At 47.2% G+C, this 5980-nt stretch overlaps 1 pseudogene; it reads right to left on the reverse strand.

Moving 5' to 3' along the window:
* Positions 1–239: 239 nt before the first annotated feature.
* On the reverse strand, positions 240–4272 carry LOC144143297 (uncharacterized; annotated as a pseudogene).
* Positions 4273–5980: the final 1708 nt, after the last annotated feature.

Below are 5980 nucleotides of genomic sequence, written 5' to 3' on the forward strand. Positions count from 1 at the left end.
CACATGTTGTACAAAATTTGTGCAGGACCAGCCGTAACCTGCATGGGACAAGTATATCACGCACATGCCCACCACGCTCCCGCCCACGAGAGGATGCCAGCCATGATCTTTCAGATGCGGAGAGCATCCTCTACGGCCTGTACGATGAAGAAACACCCGACAGTAGCCCTTTGGCTAGACCGGTGCCATAGAATGTGCCAGAAGCAGGCATCAGTGCGCCAGGAGGTAGAATCACTGCGCTAGGACCAAGCGTCACTGCACCAGGACCAAGCACCAGTCGTGCCAAGCAAACCAAGAGGCGGCTAGAGAAGCCATTGGATAGAGAAATTAGCTTGCTAGGGCAAATGGCCTGCAAAGAGATAGATGCTTCCGAGCACTTCGAAATGCCTGTGGCAAGCAAACATCCCCAGTGCTCTGCACATCCCCGATGTGAAATGGAAATTGAAATGCTGCAGGTGGCAGCCAGCTATCTTAACCTGCAAAAAAGACCTTCAGACGTGGCTACTGACTGTTGAATTGATTGGAATAACATTGAAATAAGGGAGGCCACATGGCCGAAGTTCGGAAAGGGCAACAGGAAGGTGGAGGCAGTGATTAGTATCAACATTCTTTTTATTGCAATATTTAATTAGGCCTCGTTGCTGTTTTTTTGTATAGCAGGCTACTTTGAAGTGTCAGACATAACATAAACATAAACGCTGAAAACCACAATAATAGCTTGTAAAGTGTACTGCATGGGTCATCTAACAGAGCTAGGTGGCCTTTTTGAAAATATCTGGTTTCATTACCGACTTGCCGAATGACACTCCTGTTTCTGTATTTTGTATTTAGAGAACAATCACAAAATGATACAAACAATTGTTGGAATATATACATCTTGGAATCATTGTAAGAAAAAACTTGCAACGCATTGAGCATTTACCTACCACGTTGATATTGCAAAGTCTGCCAGAGCTGATCGCCTAAACAGTCACTGCAGTATGAAATAAGTACTCAACTGTTACTGATTTGAAGGACTAATTAATTTTCTTACCAAATTAATGACTGCATTGTGTTCATATTAACAGTACTTCCAATTATAGAAGCAAAGCTCTATTTACTGAGGGTTTCTTTATTTTACAGCTTTCAAAGAAATTTCAGCGATTTTAGCCGACCGGGCTAACATATGGCTCGGCTTCAGCTTGGGTATCATGACAGCTATACTCGGTGACAACTTAAGAACGGCACCAGAAGTTACCGCTGTGCCTTATCACCGTAGCCGGATGTTTCTCCGCGCGGCGCAAGTAGGGCGTTACTGGGAATATTTTGAACATGGTGTGAGCCGTTCCCGTGATTTTTTGGACTTAATATGCTTATAAACGACTCCGGTGACGACAAACAAACTGCGTGAGACAAGGCAGACGATATCACGCATTCATAGCAAACCCCTTTCAAAACGCGCGCGCACTGACATCACGGGTCCGGCGCTTTGGCGGAGTGATACACTACATGAAGTGGTGCCGTTCTTAAGTTGTAACCGAGTATAGTGGTTCGGCTCTGGGATGTTCAACATATCCCACTGCCAAGGGACCTTTCCTTCCTTTGTGAAGTACTGAGCGTACTGGTTGCGCACCCATTGTGCTGAGTGGCTGCTGTTTCGGGAGTGCGACGCCCGCAGGTCAAACCTCGACGTCACCCCAGAGACGTCGTTACGCCACGTGCCGTCGATGACATTCCCGAAAGCATCTTCGTGGTCAGCGAAGCCAACAGGGCAGTATGCCGACCTCCCTCCCGACTCTTCGCACAAAACATTGTGTAAACGCAAGCACCTTTGACAACACCCTCTGCGTTTTCTGGCTGCAGCTTTATGGTTGTTCGGAATATGCGGTACCGTGCTGCCATAATGCCAAAGGCATTCTCCACGCACCCCCTGTAACAAACAAAAAAAATTCAGGGAAGCTTTCCCTGACGCGCAAGGCTTAAATGGTGAAGCTGTTGTAGGTGAGCATTGCCGGAGACAGTTAAATTTCAGTAGCACTGTTTATTCGCATAGTTGCAGTTCTAGAAACAGTCATATGCATGAAAGAGGTCATCGTATTAGCGGCAAGTGGTGGATGCAGTCATTGTCAGCACACTAGGCTTCCACCAGCTCCTCGTCAACTCGAGGCACCGGTGACGGGATCTGCAAGTCGTCTCGGGAAGGAGTGGTATACTCGTAGCTGTCTCAGATTATCCATAATGGCTTCCAGAGAATGCGGCGGCCGTGGTGACCTTGGCCAAGCAGGGTGTGCACATGTTGCTCTTTTGGTATGCGCAACCTGCACTATGTAAGCACGCTACAGATTTCCATGGTGCCGCACATTTTTCAGCTCCAGAAGGGTTGACACATCAGTTCGAGCCCTCAAAACCGCACCGCTGACAAAATTCAGGCCATGTGTGAACAATAAGGAGTTGTATGGCATCGTTTACGGTATAATGTATAAAGTTGTTCTGTGTTCTCCAGTCAAAGCGTTGTCTTGTGCTCAGAAGCTAATGAAGCGTAGAGAACATGTATGGAAAGAACAGAGTCCAGAAACTTGAATGCAATCGGCATGTCTAAAAGTGTGTTGGCTGCCGCCTGGGAGAACTCAAGAAGACAGCGCATGGGCTTGGAGGTAAAGGGAAGCTCACAGACCACCTGCAAAACTATTACGGCATCGCCATAAGAGCTAATGTTGGGAACCCTTCTGCAATGAAACACGCTACCCTAGCCAGTCTGCTTCACGGCAGCTCTACAGACAAGCATCCAAGAGACGGCCTTTGCCCACTTGGACCACAATGCTGGTGTGGGTATAGAAGGATAGAAGCACTCAGCCAAGGGAAGTATGTGCACAAAGGAGGGCTTCCAAGCGATCTGCTTAACTAAGTGAAAACAGCGTACAATGATTTGAGTTTGGATTAACTTCTAATAAAATGTCTGCATGGAAAGACACAAAATGCAAATGAGTGCTAGCAATACTGTAATAGTACATTTTTTTCACCACTGTACACAACCTAGAGCTAAGTCTCAGCTTGATGTACCCAGCATTTGGGTAAACAGCTGGACTACCCCACTGTGGCCGAGAAGTCTAAAGCAGCAGAAACAGCGTCGCGCTCAGATGTAATGCCTAAAATACTGGCGAAATTTTTTTTCGCTGTGTAATTTTTTATTTTTGTCCTTGCATAGACACAGAAATTGTTGTATTATTTTTGCGCTGTAATGTCCAGTACGGGGAATGTTTTGATCCAAATGGTGCGCAGTAGTGATTTGTGCTCTGTACTGCTTCTCTTCCGCTCGTCATTTTCCTGTCTGAATGAAATGTACTGATACCAAATTTTCATACTGACATGTTGTAGAGAAGAAAGAGCAATCATGCAACTAACGTGAACAAGTGCGGTCATGAATAACATGTACTATAAAAAGCAATTTTCTGACATAAGTCAGGGCTTTGGTCAGAATGGCCTAAAAGTAATCTGCACATGCATGAATGCTCGTTATGGTAACACAGAGACAGGGACAAAAAATACACAGTGGGGTTGAAACAAATATTTAGCCAGGTAGTCTCTGTATCTGTATTGCTGAAATCAACATACCAGCCTCAAGCTATGGTTTTTATGAAGGTTACGTTGAGTGGTTGCGTTTATGCTACTGCCTGACAGTGACCTTTTATGGTCCCCCTCCCTTTTGTGAATTACACAAGAAAATTACAATTGGTGTTTGAACATTGCTTCCTAAACCTGAAATAGCTACCCTCCGGTACTGACACTTTGAGTTCAGCTGCACAATAAAAAACAAAACAAACAAAAAATAACATCGCACGCTTATTCAGATGTTTTTCTTGTAACTGAAAACACGTCTTCAAGCATAGCTATTCCTTCCTTCTGCAGCAGCAGGCTGCACAATTCATGTGAAATAAAAGAACACTAGCAACTGAGCGCCGATTCTTTTTTCGCTGCAGTTTTTTCAGTCCTGCCCTGTCTCAGCTTACCGTGCTCGGCTGAGCCGGTAGTTGAACACCCGTTCAGCCGGGTCGTCTCGGAATCCAGGGTATGGCTTCAAGAAGCCCTTGCGAAGCTGAACAGCCTCGTCTCCAACAAACGTGCACGGCAGTACAGCATTAGTGCATGGAAGCTTCCCAACATGAGGGAGCTCCAGCTGATCTTCCTCTAAGCGCTTGCCAATGGACGACCGCTTGAAAACACCACGTCGCTGATACGGCCCGGTGCTCCGACGTCGATCAGGCGAAACAGGTACGCACTGTCGACGACAGCCATAAGTGCGATGGAGAATGTGCCCTGCAGAAAACAACGCAGCACAGATATGCTTTCACACAACTAGTGATTAAATAAACGCGAAAATGACATGTGTGTGACAAGAAAGTAACTTCAAAATCAAAGAATTACATTATTACATACAACCTTATAGTTGTAGTAGAGACTACCGGAGTTACCTGGGGCCTCTACTTGCACATGTTTCCCGTGAACGGCCACTAGACAGTTGTGGAACTGCCACTTCTTTGAAAATCCATCAGCTATAACTGCCCACTCTTCCTTATTTGGTGCCTGAAATTTCACAAAACACGCATTTTGTATGACAAGAGCATGCCTGGATTGGCAGTTTCTTCACCCAAGATGCATTTTTGAAAAATGTGCCCATACCAGCCTTGCATATGAATTGACTGCCAATTACATCGAAAACTACTGTATTTACTCGAACATAGGCTGATACTGGGCCGATGCCAGCAGGGGCTGGGTCACTCGTTTTATGAAGCGGTTCGCGGTTCGGGTTCAGCTTGCAAGTGTGGCTCGCTTGGAACGCCGACGTGGGCCAATATCACTTGTTCAGCTTAACGGGCTTTCACAGCAACAATTTCGACAGTGTCTTTCACTTCCAAGCAGCGGCCCATGAACGGTTATCGGTTTATGCTTGCATGAGCAGGGGGTGGAGAGAGATAGAAAACATTTTATTGAGCATTTCCTTCGGTAAGAAGATACTCGTGGCCGCAGGCATGAGCGGTGCGGCGACGTCGGTAACTCGGGTGACCAGGGTGGTTTGCACACCTGGGTCTGTGCTACGCAGTGCCTCCTTCCGCTGCTCCTCGGATGTGATTAGGGGAAAGCTATTTTGAGGGCAGGGCCCCATTATGTGAGTTAGATTGGCTGGGGCACAGCATAGGGGCAATCAGGTGTGGGCTGTATTGACGGGTGAATGTTAATTAGTCTTGCGGGGTTTGGGAAGGCGTTTGTTTGTAGGAGGCGCCGGAGGTGTACTTGCTCGTTAGTTAGGGTTTTTTCCGCCGGAGGGTAGACCCGGCGGCAGAGGCGGTAATGTTGCGTGATGTGATTGTAAGACACTAGTCTGTCTCTTGCAGGTCTCGCCCCGTGGTTTCGATACAGGCTAGCTCCAGCCCGGATGATGAGGCCTCGGGCAATTTCGTAAGCTGCCTCGTATCCGTCGAAGCCAGAGTGCGCCGCTGTCCAGACAAGATCTACGGAGGACAAGGGGAGATTTCGGTTCAAAATTTAGAGTGCTGCTTTGGAGATTAAGCCGGCAGCAAAATTTTGAATTGCAGTTTGAGAATCAGCGATTACGGTGGTTGGGGTGGGTTGCAGTGAAAGTGCCTATTGCCGCCTCTTCCGCTGCAAACTCTTCGGCTGTTTCACAGAGTGGAAGGGCGCTAATTTTTTTACGTTTGGCTCACATTCCAGGTAAGTTTTTGTTCTGGCCTTCTGAATTTCGGGGCTCGGCCTAGAATCAAGGCCGGCCTAGTTTCGTGTAAATACGAGACTCAGTGCACTTTGTTTTAATGTGACAAAAGCAGAAACTGTGTGGGCGCGTACCTCTGAGCCAGAAATTTCCTTTCCAGCACCCAGTACACACCTTCATGTATCGGGGCTCCAGTTCCTCCCACAGCACACGTAGTGTAAAATGGATGGCCTCTCGTGCAGTCTCAAGGCGCACCCGGAATTCTTTTGCGTTGTC

Source organism: Haemaphysalis longicornis, unplaced genomic scaffold (genome assembly GCF_048455015.1).
Source record: "Haemaphysalis longicornis isolate Haplotype H1 unplaced genomic scaffold, Haemaphysalis longicornis Haplotype H1 scaffold_6, whole genome shotgun sequence".
Taxonomy (NCBI): Eukaryota; Metazoa; Arthropoda; class Arachnida; order Ixodida; family Ixodidae; genus Haemaphysalis; species Haemaphysalis longicornis.